The following is a 23,211-nucleotide window of genomic DNA, read 5'->3' on the forward strand; positions in this document are numbered from 1 at the left end:
TGATCATGTCTGTGGCATTGTCTTTCAACTGTGCTGACTTCGCCAAACATATAAAGACACCTTCACATTTTTAGTATACACATTGTATGGAACCAGATTGGGGGGGGGGGTTGGCCCCTGATCCATAGCAGAACTATGTACCATTTTATTAGAGATTTGAGGTACACTTTATTTTCCATTAGGGAGATTGACTTCATCTACAAACTGAAAGTGAAGAATACCTGACTGAAAGTGAAGAATACCTGACTGAAAGTGAAGAATACCAGACTGAAAGTAAAGAATACCAATCTGATCATGTCTGTGCCATTGTCTTTCAACTGTGCTGACTTTGAAAAACATACAAAGACACGTTCACGTGGTAAGTGTACATAATTCTCTGGAACAAGACTGGGGATGCAGGATACATCCAATGGAAAACACTTATGTTTAATATTTTCTTTTGATGGTATTTCACAATAATCTATTTGGAAAGTGATGAATATAACACATAGTGAAGATAAACTAATATTTTCAATAGATTTGACTTTTAAAGACCATACATCCAGGTTAGTTGTCACAATGCATGTTATTAAGAATCATATGAGGAATAATGTTCAACTAATTCATAATATATTGAATGTGTTCGACAATTTTAAACATGTCCTATTTTTGAAGAAATGTATTTAATATACAACCCCCCCTACTTTGTGCTAGAGAGGATAAAGGGATATATTTCATAGTTGACATTTAGGTATATTAGTTTTTGAAGGGACAGGAAATATTACATTCAATTATGTCCCTCATACAATTGAATAAATAGGAATTTTTGACCAAAATTGGATATTAGGCATTATTTTGTCTAATTTTAAATGTTAATATTTAAGTCAATTTTTGATTAGAAAATTTAGTGTGATTAATGTTAAATTATGTGTAGATAGATATAGATGATATAGATCTAGATCTCTATTCTGAACCTGGCTTTAATATCAAAACATTAGAGCATAGACAGAACATGAATTTAAAATTATTAGATTTACAGAATATTTGTTTAGTCATGTGTTCATTAAATAAAATTATTGATTTCATAATCTAATCTCTTCTTTTTATTTTTTTTCTTACAGATTTTAATTTTTTATTAATTCCAAAAAGAATATAGATTTATTGTTAGATTTTTTTTTCTAATAAATATCTTTACATACTATCAGCTATATTGCGAGTTTTGTGGTATGAGGGGTGCGGTAATAACTTGCAATTGTCACCATTCACTTTCCTACAGCTGGTATTGCAGGTTTTCATAAACCCAGCGTTAACAGACAAGAAGTGAGCGTAGAGCAAAATTGAGCTCCATACCACACTCCAATACCAGCGCTGCTGAAAGCCGCAGTGAGCTGGTTTTACGTGCTTATGCACGATTTCCCCATAGACATCAATGGGGAGAGCCGGTTGAAAAAAAAGTCTAACACCTGAAAAAAGCAGCGTAAAGCTCCGTAATGCAGCCCCATTCACACCCTAACATGAACCCGAGTCTAAACATCCCTAATCTTACACTTATTAACCCCTACTCTGCTGCCCGACATCGCCAACACCTACATTATACTTATTAACCCCTAATCTGCGGTTCCTGACAACACTGCCACTATAATTAACATATTAACCCCTAAACCGCTGCACTCCCGCCTTGCAAACACTAGTTAAATATTATTAACCCCTAATCTGCCACCCCCTAACATCGCTACCACCTACCTACATTTATAAACCCCTAATCTGCTGCCCCCAACGTCTTTGCCACTATACTAAATTTATTAACCCCTAAACCTAAGTCAAACCCTAACACCCCTAACTTAAATATAATTAAAATAAATCTAAATAAAAATTACTATCATTACCTAAATTATTTCTATTTAAAACTAAATACCTATAAAATAAACCCTAAGCTAGCTACAATATAACTAATAGTTACATTGTAGCTAGCTTAGGGTTTATTTTTATTTTACAGGCAAGTTTGTATTTATTTTAACTAGGTAGAATAGTTACTAAATAGTTACTAACTATTAAAATAAATACAAATTTACCTGTAAAATAAAACCTAACCTGTCTTACACTAACACCTAACATTACACTACAGTTAAATAAATACAAATTAATTAAATACAATTACCTAAATTACAAAAAAACAAACACTAAATTACACAAAATAAAAAAGAAATGATCAGATATTTAAACTTATTACACCTAATCTAATAACCCTATAAAAATAAAAAAGCCCCCCCCCCAAATTAAAAACCCCCTAGCCTAAACTAAACTACCAAAAGCCCTTAAAAGGGCCTTTTGCTGGGCATTGCCCCAAAGAAATCAGCTCTTTTACCTGTAAAAAAAATACAACCAACCCCCAACAGTAAAACCCACCACCCACACAACCAACCCCCCAAATAAAATCCTAACTAAAAAAAACTAAGCTCCCCATTGCCCTGAAAAGGGCATTTAGCTCTTTTTCAGCCCAAAAGTCCTAATCTAAAACTAAAACCCACCCAAAAACAGTTTTGAAGACCAGACATCTATCCTCAATGAAGCCGGGAGAAGTCTTCATCCAAGCAACAAGAAGTCCTCAACAAAGTCGGGAGAAGTCTTCATCCAAGCCGGCAGAAGTGGTCCTCCAGACGGGCGAAGTCTTCATCCAGATGGCATCTTCTATTTTAATCCATCCGGCACAGAGCGGCTCCATCTTCAAGACATCTGGCATGGAGCATCCCCTTCTTCTGATGACTAACGACGAATGAAGGTTCCTTTATATGACGTCATCCCAGATGGCGTCCCTTGAAATCCAAGTGGCTGATAGAATTCTATCAGCCAATCGGAATTAAAGGTGAAAAAAATCCTATTGGCTGATGCAATTAGCCAAACGGATTGAGCTTCAATCCTATTGGCTGATCCAATCAGCCAATAGGATTGAGCTCGCATTGAGCTTGCATTCTATTGGCTGATTGGGGGTTAAGTATTTAGTTTTAAATATGAAAAATTTAGGTAATGATAGTAATTTTTATTTAGATTTATTTTAATTATATTTAAGTTAGGGGGTGTTAGGGTTAGACTTAGGTTTAGGGGTTAACAAATTTAGTATAGGGGAGGTGACGTTGGGGACGACAGATTAGGGGTTAATAAATGTAGGTAGGTGGCGGTGATGTTAGGGGCGGCAGATTAGGGGTTAATAATATTTAACTAGTGTTTGCGAGGTGGGAGCGCAACAGTTTATTATAGTGGCGGTGATGTCCGGAACGGCAGATTAGGGGTAGTGATGTCGCGAACAGTTCACCGGTGAACAGTTCCCGGCGAACATAGTAAACTTCATTGAGTAAACTTTGACCCTGTATCTCACAGTCTGAGGACACATTACAGCCAATCAGCAGCAGAAACTCCCTCCCAGACCCTCCCAGCTCCTGGGCAGCAGCCATTTTAGACTCATACTGATCCTGCATTCTTAGTGAGAGGAGGGATAGTGTAGCTGCTGCTGATTTTATAGGGAAATTGATAGCTACTCTAGTGTATTCAGTGTCCACTACAGTCCTGAAGGACTCATCTGATCTCTGCTGTAAGGACAGCACCCCAAAAAGCCCTTTTTAGGGATACATCAGTCTGTTTTTTTTTCTCTTTGTAATCTAATAGCAGTTGCCTGCCTGCCTGCCAGTGCCAGCCGGTGTGTCAGGCTGACAGCATATACTGTGCCTACTTGCTCAGTGCCCCCAGTCATATCTGGTGTAACATTAGTGTAAATTTTTTTAAAAAAACTTTTACATCAGTCTGCTAGTGTAATCTAATTTCAGTTGCCAGCAGGCCAGCCTGCCACTGCCAGCCTGTGTGTCAGGCTCACAGCATATACTGTGCCTACTTGCTCAGTGCCACCACTCATATCTGGCTGGTGTAAAAGTAGTGTAATTTAAAAAAAACAAACTTTTACATCATTCTGCTAGTGTAATCTAATAGCAGTTGCCTGCCTGCCACTGCCAGCCTGTGTCAGGCTCACAGCATATACTGTGCCTACTTGCTCAGTACCAACACCAGTCATATCTGGTGTAACATTAGTGTAATTTTTAAAAAAAAAAAACTTTTACACCAGTCTGCTAGTGTAATCTTATTTAATTTGCCAGGTCATCCTGCCACTGCCAGCCTGTGTGTCAGGCTCACAGCATATACTGTGTCTACTTGCTCAGTGCCACCACTCATATCTGGTGTAACATTAGTGTAAATTTAAAAAAAAATTTTTTACATCAGCCTGCTAGTGTAATCTAATTTCAGTTGCCAGGCCAGCCTGCCACTGCCAGCCTGTGTGTCAGGCTTACAGCATATACTGTGCCTACTGACTCAGTGCCACCACCAGTCATATCTGGTGCAACATTAGTGTAAATTTAAAAAAAAAAAAAACTTTTACACCAGTTGGCTAGTGTAATCTAATTTCATTTGCCAGGCCAGCCTGCCACTGCCAGCCTGTGTGTCAGGCTCACAGCATATACTGTGTCTACTTGCTCAGTGCCACCACTCATATCTGGTGTAACATTAGTGTAAATTTAAAAAAAAACTTTTACATCAGCTTGCTAGTGTAATCTAATTTCAGTTGCCAGGCCAGCCTGCCACTGCCAGCTTGTGTGTCAGGCTTACAGCATATACTGTGCCTACTTGCTCAGTGCCACCACCAGTCATATCTGTTGTAACATTAGTGTAAATTTAAAAAAAAAACTTTTACACCAGTCGGCTAGTGTAATCTAATTTCATTTGCCAGGCCAGCCTGCCACTGCCATCCTGTGTGTCAGGCTCACAGCATATACTGTGCCTATTTGCTCAGTGCCACTACTCATATCTGGTGTAACATTAGTGTAAATTTTAAAAAAAAACTTTTACATCAGTCTGCTAGTGTAATCTAATAGCATTGAGTGTGGATTTCATAGCTGCATAAGAACCAAGCAAGCCAGGATTACAAGGAGACACACTCCCCCCCACGATCCGGTTACCTGATTGGCCTCCAACGGAACACGTGGAACATACGACGTCAGAGAAAGGAAGCAAGCCGCCAGGAACTTCAAACGGAGAGACGCTGATCCTCCATTAAGGTATAACAGTAGCGAGCTGCTTCCCAAGACCCGTATACAACGAGGTAAGACACGATCAGAAGTCCGGTTAGGGGGAGTGCAACACTAGCATAACATTGCTTAATTTGGAGACACGAAAGAAATCCAAAGAACTCAGTTGTGGCCACAACTTTTATATACACCTCTTTGCAACATTGTATACACAATCCATAAGTTCAATTCGAGACACACAGGGAGTGTACTCCGGAGTTTTTGATACTTCTTCAAAAGCCTTACCTAAGTAGCCTTTTTTAGAACAACATGTTTTTATATGTATGCATATGCAATTGGTGGTTAATGATACCATTTTGATTTTATTTTGTGCAACATTTTTATCTGTGTAATATTGTATTTATTATGCGAATTGTCATATAAATATATTTGAGTATACATAATTCTAGCGTCATCCCTATATAATACGGAGTGTAAAAATATTTTTATGATACCACGGTACCAGGTTGTTAAAGGTATATAACGATAGCACAAATATAGCACTGGTGTTAAGGTACAAACAGTACCAGGTTGTTAAAGGTATAAAACTAGCACAACACATATCACTGGGGTTACCACTATGATACACTAAGGAGTTTTTTAGAACATTTTTTTGATAAAGTTCAGAAACAGTAATTTGAAGGTACAACATAGTACCAGGTTCTTAAAGGTATAGACATAGAACAAAATACATTTCACTATCACGAAGTCACATGACAGGTTGATAAAACACAGGAGTATTTTGTAAATAATACACACAATTAATTAGATAATATATACAATTATCACTAATATCTAGTCCAACTCACAGCTAATATTACTAGTGCTCCCCACCCCCACAACATACAGTATAATCTAATAGCAGTTGCCAGGCCAACATGCCACTGCCAGCCTGTGTGTCAGGCTCACAGCATATACTGTGCCTACTTGCTCAGTGCCACCACCAGTCACAGTAGTGTAAATTAAAAAAAAACTTTTTTGACTGTGAAACATCAGTCTGCTAGTGTAATCTAATTGCAGTTGCCTGCCTGCCAGCGTGTGTGCCAGACCCACTTGCCCAGTGCCACACCACTCATATCTGGTGTAACAATAGTGTAAATTAAAAAAAAATTAACATCAGTCTGCTAGTGTAATCTAATAGCAGTTGCCTGCCTGCCTGCCACTGCCAGCCTGTGTGTCAGGCTAACAGCATATACTGTGACTACTTGCTCAGTGCCACCACCAGTCATATCTGGTGTAACATTAGTGTAAATTTAAAAAAAAACAACTTTTACATCAGTCTGCTAGTGTAATCTAATTTCAGTTGCCAGGCCAGCCTGCCACTGCCAGCCTGTGTGTCAGGCTCACAGCATATACTGTGCCTACTTGCTCAGTGCCATCAGTCATATCTGGTGTAACAGTAGTGTAAATTAAAAAAAACAAACTTTTACATTAGTCTGCTAATGTAATCTAATTTCAGTTGCCAGGCCAGCCTGCCACTGCCAGCCTGTGTGTCAGGCTCACAGCATATAATGTGCCTACTTGCTCAGTGCCACCACTCATATCTGGTGTAACAGTAGTGTAAATTTAAAAAAAAAAAACTTTTATATCAGTCTGCTAGTGTAATCTAATTTCAGTTGCCAGGCCAGCCTGCCACTGCCAGCCTGTGTGTCAGGCTCACAGCATATACTGTGCCTACTTGCTCAGTGCCACCACTCATATCTGGTGTAACATTAGTGTACATTTTAAAAAAAAACTTTTACATCAGTCTGCTAGTGTAATCTAATTTCAGTTGCCAGGCCAGCCTGCCACTGCCAGACTGTGTGTCAGGCTCACAGCATATACTGTGCCTACTTGCTCAGTGCCACCACTCATATCTGGCTGGTGTAACAGTAGTGTAATTTAAAAAAAAAAATGTTTACATCATTCTGCTAGTGTAATCTAATAGCAGTTGCCCGCCTGCCACTGCCAGCCTGTGTGTCAGGCTCACAGTATATACTGTGCCTACTTGCTCAGTGCCACCAATCATATCTGGTGTAACATTAGTATAAATTGTAAAAAAAAAAACGTTTACATCAGTCTGCTAGTGTAATCTAATTTCAGTTGCCAGGCCAGCCTGCCACTGCCAGCCTGTGTGTCAGGCTCACAGCATATACTGTGCCTACTTGCTCAGTGCCACCACTCATATCTGGTGTAACAGTAGTGTAAATTTAAAAAAAAAAACTTGTACATCAGTTTGCTAGTGTAATCTAATAGCAGTTGCCTGCCTGCCACTGCCAGCCTGTGTGTCAGGCTCAAAGCATATACTGTGCCTACTTGCTCAGTGCCACCACTCATATCTGGTGTAACATTAGTGTAAATTTAAAAAAAAAAAACTTTTACATCAGTCTGCTAGTGTAATCTAATTTCAGTTGCCAGGCCAGCCTGCCACTGCTAGCCTGTGTGTCAGGCTCACAGCATATACTGTGCCTACTTGCTCAGTGCCACCACTCATATCTGGTGTAACATTAGTGTAAATTTAAAATAAAAACTTTTACATCAGTCTGCTAGTGTAATCTAATTTCAGTTGCCAGGCCAGCCTGCCACTGCCAGCCTGTGTGTCAGGCTCACAGCATATACTGTGCCTACTTGCTCAGTGCCACCACTCATATCTGGTGTAACAGTAGTGTAAATTTTAAAAAAAATGTTTACTTCAGTTTGCTAGTGTAATCTAATAGCAGTTGCCCTCCTGCCACTGCCAGACTGTGTGTCAGGCTCACAGCATATACTGTGCCTACTTGCTCAGTGTCACCACTCATATCTGGTGTAACATTAGTGTAAATTTAAAAAATAAAATCTTTTACATCAGTCTGCTAGTGTAATCTAATTTCAGTTTCCAGGCCAGCCTGCCATTGCCAGCCTGTGTGTCAGGCTCACAGCATATACTGTGCCTACTTGCTCAGTGCCACCACTCATATTATCTTTTTTTAATAGTAGTGTAAGTGTACATTTAAAAATAAAAACTATTTTGACTGTGAAACATCAGTCTGCTTTTTTTGTGTCAGGCTCACAGCGTATACTGTGCCCACTGGTCCAGTGCCACCACTCATATTATCTTGTTTTATAGTAGTGTAAGTGTACATTTTAAAAATAAAAAAAACTATTTTGACTCTGAAACATCAGTCTGCTTTTTTGCGTCAGGCTCACAGCGTATACTGTGCCCACTGGTCCAGTGCCACCACTCATATTATCTTGTTTTATAGTAGTGTAAGTGTACATTTTAAAATAAAAAAACTATTTTGACTGTGAAACATCAGTCTGCTTTTTTTGTGTCAGGGTCACAGCGTATACTGTGCCCACTTGCCCAGTGCCATCACTCATATTATCTTGTGTAATAGTAGTGTAAGTGTACATTTTAAAACTAAAATAACTATTTTGACTGTGAAACATCAGTCTGCTTTTTTGTGTCAGGCTCACACACAGCGTATAATGTGCCCACTTGCCCAGTGCCACCACTCATATTATCTTGTTTAATAGTAGTGTAAGTGTACATTTTAAAAATAAAAAAACTATTTTGACTGTGAAACATGTCTGCTTTTTTGTGTCAGGCTCACAGCGTATACTGTGCCCACTTGTCCAGTGCAACCACTCACATTATCTTGTTTAATAGTAGTGTAAGTGTACATTTTAAAAATAAAAAAACTATTTTGACTGTGAAACATCAGTCTGTTTTTTTTGTGTCAGGCTTACAGCGTATACTGTGCCCACTCACAGTAGCTTGCACGCATAGTAGCACTAATTGAAAAAAAAATGACAGGCAGAGGCAGGCCAACCCACAGGGGCCATCATGGTCGGGGTGCTGTGATTCCCTTTGGCCATAGAATAATGCTCAGTGTTAGGCCACGTACCATGAACACGAAAAGTTCTGATGAAATAGTTGACTTTATAACACAGGACACCCAATCTTCTACAGCTTCCACTCGTAACCTTGACGCACCATCCTCCTCCTCTAGCTTAGCTTTGTGCACCTCTCAACACCTCTCAAGTTACCACTCGCCCGCCTCCGCCACCACTGACACTAGCACCACAGCCGCCTTACTTGATCTGTCAGAGGAGTTATGTACACCTCAGTGTGAAGAAATGAGTGATGCGCAACCATCATTGACAGAGGATGTAGATAACTGTGATATGTCTCAGTCAGGCAGCATTACAGACATGGACGATGCACGGTATGATGATGATGATGATGTTGTACCCGCCGTTGCTTACGTTGTTGATTTGTCAGATACAAGTGAAGGGGTTGATGATGACGATGCGTCCGTGGATGTCACGTGGGCGCTAGGTAGAAGAGAAGAAGAACAGGTGGAAAGTTCGGATGGGGAGACAGAGAGGAACAGGAGGAGGAGACGAGTTGGAAGCAGGCGGAGGTTGTCGCAAGGAGCTAGTGGCACAGTCAGACAGCATGCATCGGCACCCGGGGTCAGCCAGACAGCACCCCAATCAACGCATGCTGTTGCCACCACCAGAATTCCGTCATCGCAGAGCTCAGCAGTGTGGCATTTTTTTTATGTGTCTGCCTCTGACAACAGCAATGCCATTTGCAACCTGTGCCAAAAGAAACTGAGTTGTGGGAAGTCCAACACCCACCTAGGTACAACTGCTTTGCGAAGGCACATGATCTCACATCACAAACGCCTATGGGATGAACACATGAGGACAAGCAGCTCACAAACTCAAAGCCACCATCCTCCTCCTGGTCCAGCATCTTCAGCCACTGCTGTGCTCCTTGCCCCCTCTCAACCATCAGCCAATCCGTCTCTCTTCTGGAGCAGTTCCTGCTCATCTGCCCACAGTCAGGTGTCTGTCAAGGACATGTTTGAGCGTAAGAAGTCAATGTCACCAAGTCACCCCCTTGCCCGGTGTCTGATTGCTGGCTTGTCTGAACTGTTAGCCCGCCAGCTTTTACCATACAAACTGGTGGATTCTGAGGCGTTCAAAAAATTTGTAGCTATTGGGACACTGCAGTGGAAGGTACCCGGGCGAAATTTCTTTGCACAAAAGGCTATCCCCAACCTGTACTCGATTGTGCGAAAGGAAGTAATGGCATGTCTGGCACACAGCATTGGGGCAAGGGTCCATCTGACCTCTGATAGCTGGTCTGCAAAGCTTGTTCAGGGCAGGTATATCACCTACACTGCACATTGGGTAAACCTGCTGACAGCTGCCAAGCATGGAATGCCTGGCTCTGCAGAGGAGGAGTTGGTGACACCGCCACGACTTGCAGGCAGGCCTGCTGCCACCTACTCTACTCCTCCTACTCCATCCTCTTCCATAACCTCCTTGGCTGAGTCCTCTTCTGCTTCTGCATCTTGCTCCACATCAACGACACTCCCCCAGCTCCCCAGGTACTATTCCACATCCCGGATACGGCAGTGTCACGCCGTCTTGGGGTTGACTTGCTTGAAAGCCGAGAGTCACACCGCACCAGCACTCCTGTCCACCCTGAACGCACAGGTGGATCAGTGGCTGACTCCACACCAACTGGAGATCAGCAAAGTGGTTTCTGACAACGGAAGTAATTCGGTGGCGGCATTGAAATTGGGCAAGTTGACACATGTGCCGTGCATGGCACATGTGTGTAATCTGATTGTACAACGCTTTGTGCATAAGTACCCAGGCTTACAGGACATCCTGAAGCAGGCCAGGAAGGTGTGTGGCCATTTCAGGCATTCCTACACGGCCATGGCGCACTTGTCAGATATCCAGCGGCGAAACAACCTGCCAGTGAGGCGCTTGATTTGCGACAGCCCGACACGTTGTAATTCAACACTCCTAATGTTTGACCGCCTGCTCCAACAATAAAAAGCTGTTAATGAGTATTTGTATGACCGGGGTGCTAGGACAGCCTCTGGGGAGCTGGGGATTTTCTTGCCACGTTACTGGATACTCATGCGCAATGCCTGTAGGCTCATGCGTGCACCGAAGGCACCATCAGCGACATCATACCATTGTGTTTTCTTCCTGGAGCGTGCCCTGCGAAGAGTGCTGGATCAGGCCGTAGATGAGCGTGAAGAGGAAGAGGAAGAGTTGTGGTCTCTATCACCACCAGAAACAGCCTTATCAGCATCGCTTGCTGGACCAACGGCAAAGATGGAAGAGGATTGTGAGGAAGAGGAGTCAGAGGAGGAATGTGGCTTTGAGGAGGAGGAGGAGGAAGACCAAGCACAACAGGCATCCCAGGGTGCTCGTTGTTGTCACCTATCTGGTACCCGTGGTGTTGTACGTGGCTGGGGGGAAGAAGATATCTTCAGTGAGATCAGTGAGGATGAGGAATGGGACATGAGTAGCTCGGCATCCAACCTTGTGCAAATGGGGTCTTTCATGCTGTCGTGCCTGTTGAGGGACACTCATATAAAAAAGCTGAAGGAGAACGAACTGTACTGGGTGTCCACGCTACTAGACCCCCGGTATAAGCATAAAGTGACTGAAATGTTACCGAATTCCCACAAGTCGGAAAGGATGGAGCAGTTAAAAAATAAATTAAAAAGTATGCTTTACACAGCATATAAGGGTGATGTCACAGCTCAACGGGAATCTAACAGGGGAAGAGATGAAAGTAATATTCCTCCGACGACCACGCTGGCAAGGATAGGATGCTTTCCAGATGTGTTGTTGATGGAGGACATGCAGACCTTTTTAACTCCTATGCATCGCCACAGACCTTCGGGATCCAGCCTCAGAGAATGACTCAACCGACAGGTAGCAGACTACCTCGCATTAACTGCAGATCTCGACACTCTGAGGAGCGATGAACCCCTTGAGTATTGGGTGTGCAGGCTTGACCTGTGGCCTGATCTATCCCAATTTGCAATCAAACTTCTGGCCTGCCCCGCTTCAAGTGTCCTGTCAGAAAGAACCTTCAGTGCAGCAGGAGGTATTGTCACTGAGAAGAGAAGTCGCCTAGGTCAAAAAAGTCTTGATTATCTCACCTTTATTAAAATTAATGAGGGATGGATCCCAAAGGGACTGACATTGGGCGATATATTAGAGTAAAAAAGGCCTGATGAGATGAGCTGCCTGCTAAAAATGGTCCACACGCTGCTGTATTTTATCTTCAAATGCCGGATGACTTGCGTGACTTATCTGCCAACAACTAGGGTTCAAGCCGCAATGTTTTAGGGCACTTTCTAACTGTCAAACAAACATCAATTTTTCTGGGCACTGCTACAGCAGCGGCTGCAACAATACCTAATTTTTCAGGCATGTGTACATGGCTAATTTTTCTGTCCTCTGGTGCAGCACTGTGGCTTCAAAACCCAAACCAAAAAAAAGGCACATAACAGGGATTAAACTGCTAAGAATAGTACTACTCATATCTGGTGGCACAGTAGATTGCACGCGCAGTGCCCCAAATTTGAAGTAGGAGGACCGAACAAGCATCTTTTTCCATCTCCCGGTTCCTAAAAATTATCTCCGGGTTCCTAAAAACGATGCCATACCTGTACTTGATTGTGCGAAAGGAAGTCATGTCATATGGGGTCTTTCATGCTGTCGTGCCTGTTGAGGGTCGGGGACCCTCGTATGAAAAGGCTGAAGAAGAACAACCTGTACTGGGTGTCCAAGCATCTTTTTCGATCTCCCGGTTCCTAAAATCCATGCCATATACACGTCCCCTGATAGGGGACGTAACAGGGATTAAACTGATAAGAATAGTAATAGTTAAAATACCACTCCTATCTGGTGGCACAGTAGATTACACGCGGTGCTCTGACAAAATGCAGAAGGACATTTGGCAGACGGACATTTGGTAGACGGACATTTGGCAGATGGACATTTGGCCGACAGGCAGAAAGCTAAATAATGTTCCAATTTCGGCCGAGGGCAGATACACAGAGTGCTCTGTTCTAATCAGAGCCTCGGGCGCCGCAACTGCCTCTGGGAACCTTACCATGGGTCCCAGACCGCCCGTCTTGTAATTCTCTGTCAGGGAAATTATCTATCTATCAAATCTATCTATTTATCTATCAAATCTATCTATCTATCTATCTATCGTATCTATCATCAAATGTATCTATTGCATCTATTGATCTATGGGATTTTGCGGTTGTGCAAATGGACTGTTTGCGGTTGTTTGCGGTGCGTTAAACAGGGAGTTTGGTCTATCACTCTGAAGCGGGCGTAACCCTTACACTACATGAACGATACAACATCATACCTGATGTTTTAAAGCATGTTATTCCAAACAATTTCGGAATTTTAGGTGATTTATGCCCTTTATGGATTAAAAACAGACTCTATGGATCCCCCTCCGGCATGCCACAGTCCAGGTGTTAGTCCCCTTGAAACAACTTTTTTTAGGTTTGCGACATCACTAATTAGGGGTTAATAATTTTGGGTTTTTTTGTTTGCGATGCGGGAGGGCCTCGGTTTAGGGGTTGATAGGTAGTTTATGGTTGTTAGTGTACTTTTTAGCACTTTAGTTATGAGTTTTATGCTACAGCTTTGTAGCATAAAACTCATAACTACAGACTTTAGATTGCATTACGAATCTTGCAGGATAGGCTGTACCGCTCACTTTTTGGCCTCCCAGAAAAAGCTTGTAATACCGGCACTATGGAAGTCCCATTGAAAAAAGACTTTACGCAAATTGCGTAAGCTAATTTGCAGTACGCCAAAAAAGTGTGCGGTGCCCCTAAACCTGCAATACTCGTAATACCAGCGGGAGTGAAAAAGCAGCGTTATGAGCATTAACGCTGCTTTTTCACTCATACCGCAAAACTCATAATCTAGCCGTATATATTTTTTATTTATTTAAATTATATATATATATATATATATATATATATATATATATATATATATATATTCATATTCTCTATCCAAGTAAGAAATACATCCTTCTAATATTAGGACATGTAAACAAAATATTAGTCCCATGACTGTTTGTTAAATTATCTTTTTTATAAGCACATGCCTGATATTAAATATAATACAGTTGAAATTTTAAGTAATAAATTAAAAAATCAACACAACTCAAGCAGATAATGAGTGTTAAAATCTTGTATCTAAGAAAAGTGGCGGAGGTCGTCGCAAGGAGCTAGTGGCACAGTCAGACAGCATGCATCGGCACCCGGGGTCAGCCAGACAGCACCCCAATCAACGCATGCTGTTGCCACCACCAGAATTCCGTCATCGCAGAGCTCAGCAGTGTGGCATTTTTTTTATGTGTCTGCCTCTGACAACATCAATGCCATTTGCAACCTGTGCCAAAAGAAACTGAGTTGTGGGAAGTCCAACACCCACCTAGGTACAACTGCTTTGCGAAGGCACATGATCTCACATCACAAACGCCTATGGGATGAACACATGAGGACAAGCAGCACACAAACTCAAAGCCACCATCCTCCTCCTGGTCCAGCATCTTCAGCCACTGCTGTAGCATAAAACTCATAACTACAGACTTTAGATTGCATTACGAATCTTGCAGGATAGGCTGTACCGCTCACTTTTTGGCCTCCCAGAAAAAGCTTGTAATACCGGCACTATGGAAGTCCCATTGAAAAAAGACTTTACGCAAATTGCGTAAGCTAATTTGCGGTACGCCAAAAAAGTGTGCGGTGCCCCTAAACCTGCAATACTCGTAATACCAGCGGGAGTGAAAAAGCAGCGTTATGAGCATTAACGCTGCTTTTTCACTCATACCGCAAAACTCATAATCTAGCCGTATATATTTTTTATTTATTTAAATTATATATATATATATATATATATATATATATATATAAATATATATATATATATATATATATATATATATATATATATATTCATATTCTCTATCCAAGTAAGAAATACATCCTTCTAATATTAGGACATGTAAACAAAATATTAGTCCCATGACTGTTTGTTAAATTATCTTTTTTATAAGCACATGCCTGATATTAAATATAATACAGTTGAAATTTTAAGTAATAAATTCAAATATCAACACAACTCAAGCAGATAATGAGTGTTAAAATCTTGTATCTAAGAAAAGTGAAGGTGGCGTTAGATACAGCCATCTATTTTTTGGTTGAGTGATTTAGAGATGTACAAATCCTAAAATGTTAATGACGAGGCTATGCAGTATAAAGTCTACCTAACAACTTTGGTCATGTCACTTTTAAGAACTGTGTAGGGTGAACTTGTTAGATTAAAGTGACAGCGTAGTTTAATTTATATATATATATATATATATATATATATATATATATATATATATATATATATATATATATATATATTCACATCTATAATCTTTTTAAATACATTTTTTAAACAAATTCTTAAAATAAATATAGCTTAGTTATTATGGTATCATTATTTGCTAGGTAATCTAGGTAGATTAAATGATCTTTAAAGAAAACATGATATCTAAGTTTATTTTCACATTTAGACAGAGCTAGTTATTGTATGCCATATTGATGACTTTTTCACTCTAGTGGAGTCATTTGAAGGGACAGTTAACTCATAGATATTTCAACATATAATTTCTCACAATTATCCTCTTTACCTGCTGGAGTGTATAAAATTGTTTACAAGTATTTCTAATGTTTTGTCTTTAAGGCAAAGCTGTGTAAACACAGCCATTATAAGATATTTAAATCTCAGTGGGGCAAACAATATATACGGTAATACAAAATTAAAAAATTTAGGTTGATTATTTTGCAGATATAGGAAGTATGTATATGTAAACAATGGGATAAAGTTAGGAGATCAGATTATAACTACAAGCTAACAAAAACAGGCTTGAGTATGCTGTAATGTGTATTAAAGTAAATATCTATTTTTGGATTACTGTCCTTTTAAATGTATCTAACCGTTCATGGGGTATACACTCATCTACTTAAATATATTATCATATTTAGACATGACTGTATATTTATTTTTTAAAATTCCCATTTCATATTTACTATTAGAATATGTGCTATTATGTCAACTATTTAGTTAGAGTTAATAGCTTGTGATGGCTATTTCATTTGTAGTGAAAGGGAAATGCAACCATAAGTTAATTTTCCATGATTCAGACAGATCAGATTTGAATGTAAAATAAAAATGGACTTTAATAAGCGCATATGGTTCATTCTCATGTTATCCTAAGTTTGCACAAACTATATGCATAGGTTTATGAGCAGCAAAGCATTACTGGGAGATATCTACTTGTTTGTGGGCGGGCAGCAATGCATAGTTACAATGGTTAGACAGATGTCTTTAGATATTTCACACTATTGCATATCTGCTCTTTAACAATAAAGACACCTTGAAAATAAAACTTATATGTGAGCATTTCAGACAAATACTGTACATGCTCGATTTCTTTTTTTAAAATGAAGGAACAGAAACATTGATTTTCAAAATAAAAAAAATTCCCTTTATAGTTCTCATTGTAACGTCCATTATAAATACAAATTACGCATTTCACCATTATTGAACTATAGAGTGGTAAACGTATCTTTCAACACTAGATTTGCATCTATGTAAAGTTGAATATAATTTAACGCACTAGCACACAATCGATGTGCATTGTTGGGATTGTAAATACATTTAATAGGTCACTGTCAATACTTAACAATGAGTCACGATATTTATAGAATAAACAATAAATACATACAATCTTTACTTTTTTAAATCTAAAATATTTGTAAACTTTTATTAAAGAACTTGATCAATATTAAACTTCCAAATATGTAATAAACATTTTCTAATGTGACAATTATATTTACTATCGTGAGTAAAAATAGAATCTAGTTCAAATGTCAACCAAAAATATTAATATTTAATGGATTTTTATTTTATATATGTGTCACATATATACGCATACCATTCTCATAAATTCTAATTTATTCTGCATGCCAAATGTAGTAACAGCACCCCCAGGAGGTATGTGTATGGAGGTTACAAAGATATGAATCCATGTAACCATTAAGTAACGGCCAATCATAGATCATCACACAAACATGACTTGACTCAGTATGGTGTCACAGACATGCTAACAAAATTACAGTATTTTATCCAATCAGATATATAGATAACATGTCCCATGGTGCATCTCATGTTTACTTCCCCATATAAAAGTCCATTACACGTAGATATTTTGTCAGTTCTCTAATACCTGTTGGTATCATATATATATATATATATATATATATATATATATATATATATATATATATATATACAAACCAACAGGATGTCTCCCAGGTTCACATGGGCGGTACTGCACTGGTCAACACGGTCGAGGAGTTTTATCCGCAGCTGTTTGGAACTCAGAAGGGGTCGACAAAGCCAGCAATTAAGAGGGCCCTCCACATTTCTATCACCATTTCTGTGAAATCGGTGAAAGACGTCCAGAGGACCTCGGATCAAATCATGCAGAGATTCGGGGATATGAGGTTGCGGCTTCGCAACAAAGTCCACCTCATGAGGGAGTGGGCAAAAGCCCATTGGAGAGGTGGATATCAGGATCCACCCCCCACTGAAACTTTTCCTACAACCTTATGAGGAGACTTTATGCGCCCTCCTCAATCTCCGTTTCCTCCTCAGATTTGCTTCTGCACGCTCCTAAGCCCCTTCACAGTCCCCAGCCGAAGGCCAGTGCAGCTCCAATCGGTGACCTGGGAGAAGGCACTACAGAGGCTGAACCAGGTAAAATATCAGACTTCATATAATATATTAATATTTGAGTATATATTTAAGCAAAGTGTATATAGTCATCTATTCAACCTATATAGAGGTCACAACAGACATTACATATGATGGTAGACATCTGAATTTAGATTCATCACACATCAAGTAGGAATAATGCTTTTTCTTATGCTCTCTCGAATATGCGTCACAGAGCTTAAATGGAATTGCGCATCCATGAAATCCCTATCCTCCGCCTTTTCATACCTTGAATATCAATTCATACAAAAGTTAGAAATATTAATTTGTATTATTCAATCTTTACAATGATTGTATTGGAATATCGTGATACACACAATTGTAAATATATTCTAAAGCTTTACAAAATATACTCATGACACTACTAGATCCAAATCAATTCATAATCACGGATGCGCAATTACGCTTTTAAATATTGCGCAATGCTCATGGAAGATATAATTGCGCAGAGACATGAACATGGGTTTGCTGTAACAGTGGCATTACTTTAGACATGTTTGTCAAATTTATTCATTAATTAGTATAAATGTGAAGAATAAAGTATCGTGAATTTCAATCTTATAAATTTTAAAAGCTATTCTAACAATATAAAAAAAAAAATGACCGCTCAATGTCTAACAATGCAATGGCAATGCAAGAAAAAATATTAATGACTTAAAGGGACAGTCAACAACATAAAAGCTTGAAAATAAATATACATGATCTCTTTATTTATAAATACATTTTTGAAAATCATGAACTCACGTGAATAAATAAAATGTTTAACTTTGTTAATTTGAAAAACAATGTATAATTGTTTGTGTCAAAGTTCTGATTTATATTAATGATATACAATCCCGATTGACAAATTTAAAAGAGATGGATGTTGGTACTGGACCCTCTAGCCTGGGTTTGTCCCATTCTGGTCTGTCTCATTATACTTTACTTTTGGCTTACAAATTTGTACATAACATTGCCTAATCCATTCACATTGATCTATATTAACATGTATCCTCAATTTCAAGTGTATTTAAAAAGAAGAATCACGATTCAGAGATCAAATTCTATTGTAATCCAAATCTCAATTTATTTGTATTCAAAGATATTCCTCTGATTCTTGCTATCTTTATTTGAATGTAATATTAGGGTCTTGCCCATTTTGTATTCTGCACCTGGGTAGTGCTTGACAGTTGGTGGCTACATTTAGACAACATTAACACATTTTTACACATGTGCAGAATATATAAATATAAATCTCATATGCTTTGATATTTTCTTCTTATAATTAAGAGAGAAGGATAATTAAATATTCATGAGACATAATTTGAAGTTCACTTGTAACATCAAATTGTGTTTGATCTCTTGTTATTCTTTTTTGAAAGATAAAACAAATGCTGATCATATGCTATTCTCGATATCCTTAAAATGGAAATATTCTTTCAATTAATTTTGCACTTTTCAACAGCTAGAGGACATAAATTAAGTTGTGCCATTCAGATAACATTGTGACCATGCCCATGGATTGCCAAGGGAGAGGGCACTGATTGGCTAAATGCAAGCCTGTACAAAAGAAATAATTAAGGGGTCAGTCTGCAATGGCTTAGATACAAGCTAATCACAGATTTAAAAAATATTTTCTAAAAAATAAAATTGTATAAATAAAACAGTATTAAGAAATAAAGGGATATTGTATGTTTTTAAATAATAACTTTTTGTTGTTGACTGTCCCTTTGAGTCAATTTATGTACTTTTGCATTGATATCATTTGTTAGACATTTATCAGTGAATATTTATTTTTCGATTCCTAGTATAGATATTTTGTTTTTGAATCTTGAAACTCATGATACTGTATTTGTAACATTTATCAAAATTAATGTATACATTTGAACAACATGTCTAAAGTTATGCCACTGTAACAGCAAACTCATGTTTACGTCTCTGCACAATTATTTTATCGATGAGCATTGCGTAATAATTAAAAGCTTAATTGTGCATCCGTGATTATAAATTTATTGAGATCTAGTAGAGTATATTTTCTAACTTTTTAAAATATATTAACCATTTTGTGTATTACGATATTCAAATATAATAATTGCAAATATTTAATCATGCAAATTAATATTTCAAAGTTATGTATGAATCTATATTCAATGGATAAAATGGCGGAGGATTGGGAGTTCACAGATGCGCACTTCCATTTTATCTCTGTGAAGCATAATCGTGATTGTGCATTAAAGATCATTATAATATTATTATATGATGTTTGACGAATCTAAATTCAGATGTATACCATCCGAGTTAACATCTGTTGTAAATTCTATATATGTTGAAAATATGACTGTATACACATTGCTTAAATATATACTCAAATATTAAAATATTATAAGAAGTCTGAGCTTTACCTTGTTGAGCCTCTGTCCCACTTTCTCCTAGGTCACCGAATGGAGGTGCACTGTCCTCTGGGTCAGGAGTTTCATGGCCATCAGCTAGGGGCTGGGAGGGGGCAAGGACTTGGGGGCTACAAATGCGTGGTGGAATCAGAGATTGAGAAGCATGCATAAAGTCTCCTCATGAGGTTTGAGGACAAGTTTTCATGGGGGTGGGCCCGGATCCTCACCTCTCTGATGGGCACAAGTCCACTCCCTCATGAGGTGGACTTTATTCCGCAGACACGTCATATCCCCGAATCTTCTGCACATTTGGAAGTGTGTCCTCTGAACTCCTGCCAACCCATTAACAGAGATGGTGACAGACGCCCAGATGACTTTTTTGACTGGCCCAGTCATCAACCTGGGAGTAGACATATTGCCCAACAGGCTTTAGAGAACTGACAAAAATGGCTACATGTAATGGACTTTTATATGGGGAAGTAAACATGAGATACACCATGGTACATGGTATCTACATCTGATTAGATAAAATAATGTAGTTTTGTTAGCATGTCTGTGAAGCCATACTGAGTCAAGTCATGAAGTCATGTTTCTGTGATGAACTTGTGCCGTTACTTAACTTCCATAAACATACCTCCTAGGGGTGCTATCACTACATTTGGCATGTAGACTTTTCTATATAATTTATGGTAATGTAATGTGTGTAATAACTAAGCTATATTTATTTAAAATATATCTTATAATTTTCTACAAACCTAAATGATAGATATTATAATGAGAATAGAAAATGAATCTAGACTTTCACTTTAATCTAGCAAATTCACCCTACACATTTGTTAAAAGTGACATGACAAAATGATATGTAGACAACATATAATAAAATGTGCAGATATTATTTTAACTTCTAAATTATACTGCATAACCTCACCATTAACCCTTAATTAACATTTTCAATATTGTAAATCTCTAAATCACACAACCAAAATTCATTATATGGCTGTATCTAACTCCACCTTAACTTTGGTAAAATACAAGACTTTAACACTCATTATCTGCTGGAGCTGTGTTGATATTTAAATGTAAATTATATAGCGTTATCTGATTTTAAAAGATCTATTTAAATAAATAAAAAATATACGGCTAGATTTAGAGTTTTGACGGTAAAGACCCGCATAGCTAACGCAGCTTTTTTTTCCTACCGCTGCTTACAAACAACGCTGGTATTGAGAGTTGTCTGAAGGGCTGCGTTAGGCTCTAAAAAGGGTGCGTTGAGCCGAATTTACTGCCACTTTAGCCCTCAATACCAGCATTGCTTACGGTAGCGGTAAGTAAATAGTTAAACAACATTCTAGATCTGCACATTTTAGGTATGACATGCTACATATCTATTTATATAAACCTAGACATTTGCTGAAAAACAATTAAGTAGTTAACCATCATGTTTGTGAACATTACAGTGGCAATTGTGTAACTTCTTAACCATGCTTGGCACAAGTACTCACCAACGAGCCACCCGTGGGGAAACTGTCTGTCCTCAAACTGTTGCCAGAGGGAGGACTGCCGGAGGATACGGGCTTTGTGACTGGTGACGCCGCAATTTACAAACTCATTCATAATTTGCATCTGTGCGTCGCAAATTAACTGCACGTTCAAACTATGAAAGTGTTTTTTATTTCGGTAAGGATCCTCTTCTGCTTGAGCCCACAGAGCAAAATGGGTGAAATCTATTGCTCCCAAAACATTTGGCCTTTCAGCTATTCCATAGAATTCCCTCTTGAGGCATCTCCGATTGTCCTTATTTTGAGGGAATCCTATGAAAAGCCTACAAATCCAAATCAAAAACCACAGAGAAGGTGCCTTGAGACATATCAGACAAGTACTCCTCTGCGGATTGAAAGCTTCCGGATGCCAGGACATGTTTACAGCAAAGCATCTTGGACATTCCAGGGATTGTAGTGTGCATACATCTGCGTGGCTCCAGATAAGGCTTTAGTACATCAAAAAGGCTCAATAGCTGCTGTCTATTGAGCCTATATTTGTCGAAAACCTTGGCATTGCTCATGATATCCAAGGTGAGCCTCACCCTGTGAACAGGAGGAGCCCGAATTCTCAATCAATTCCATATGCTCCTCTCCAAGGTGCCGGGCACACCTGAGTCTGTTGTACAGCACCAACTCAATCTAACTGGGAGTTGTCAATATTTGCAGAGTCAAGCAGCACAAGCCAAATAGCAGAGCAGACATGAAATGAGTAACAAGGTATGCAAACACACAAAAGCAATTTGATACAATGTGGGTCATAAGGGACATATTGGCCATGGCGTTTGGGTGATTTATAGTGCAAAATATCCAATGGTAGCATGTTCATAATGATTGTTGATTGTAGCGGCTCGAATGCTTCCAAAGAGGGCGTTTTTTTGTGTGTTTGTTGAAATTTTGTTTTCCCTCAATAAATTGTAATGTGAAAGTGTTAAAGTGTAAAATATAACATATAGGCCCCTATTTAAGAAAGGTCTTGCGGAACTGATCCAACACTGCGGATCAGGTCCTCAAGACCTCGCTGAATGCGGAGAGCAATACGCTCTCCGTATTCAGCATTGCACCAGTAGCTCACAAGAGCTTCTGGTACAATGCCACCCCCTGCAGACTCGCGGCCAATCAGCCGCCAGCAGGGGGGTGTCAATCAACCCGATCGTACTCGATCAGGTTGATTTTTGGCGATTCATGTCCGCCTGCTCAGAACAGGTGGACAGGGTTATGGAACAGCGGTATTTAGACCGCAGCTCCATAACTTGTGTTTCTGTCGAGTCTGAAGACTCGCCAGAAACACAGGCCCACAAGCTCCCTACAGAGCTTGTTAAATGGGCCCCATATAGTGTATCTTCGTATTGTTTGTTGATATGCGTAACAAATACTTATTAAACGCAATGTTATATTACAAAACACAAGTCCACGCTAGAATGATTGAAAGTGCATACTTGTGTGTAATGTATGCATAGACATGGCATAGAATCTGATTGATCAATGTTGCTGTAATATTGTTGCAAAACAATAAAGTATGCCTGGCATATATAAGTGATTGGTGATATTTCAATA

Source organism: Bombina bombina, chromosome 4, assembly GCF_027579735.1.
Source record: "Bombina bombina isolate aBomBom1 chromosome 4, aBomBom1.pri, whole genome shotgun sequence".
Taxonomy (NCBI): domain Eukaryota; kingdom Metazoa; phylum Chordata; class Amphibia; order Anura; family Bombinatoridae; genus Bombina; species Bombina bombina.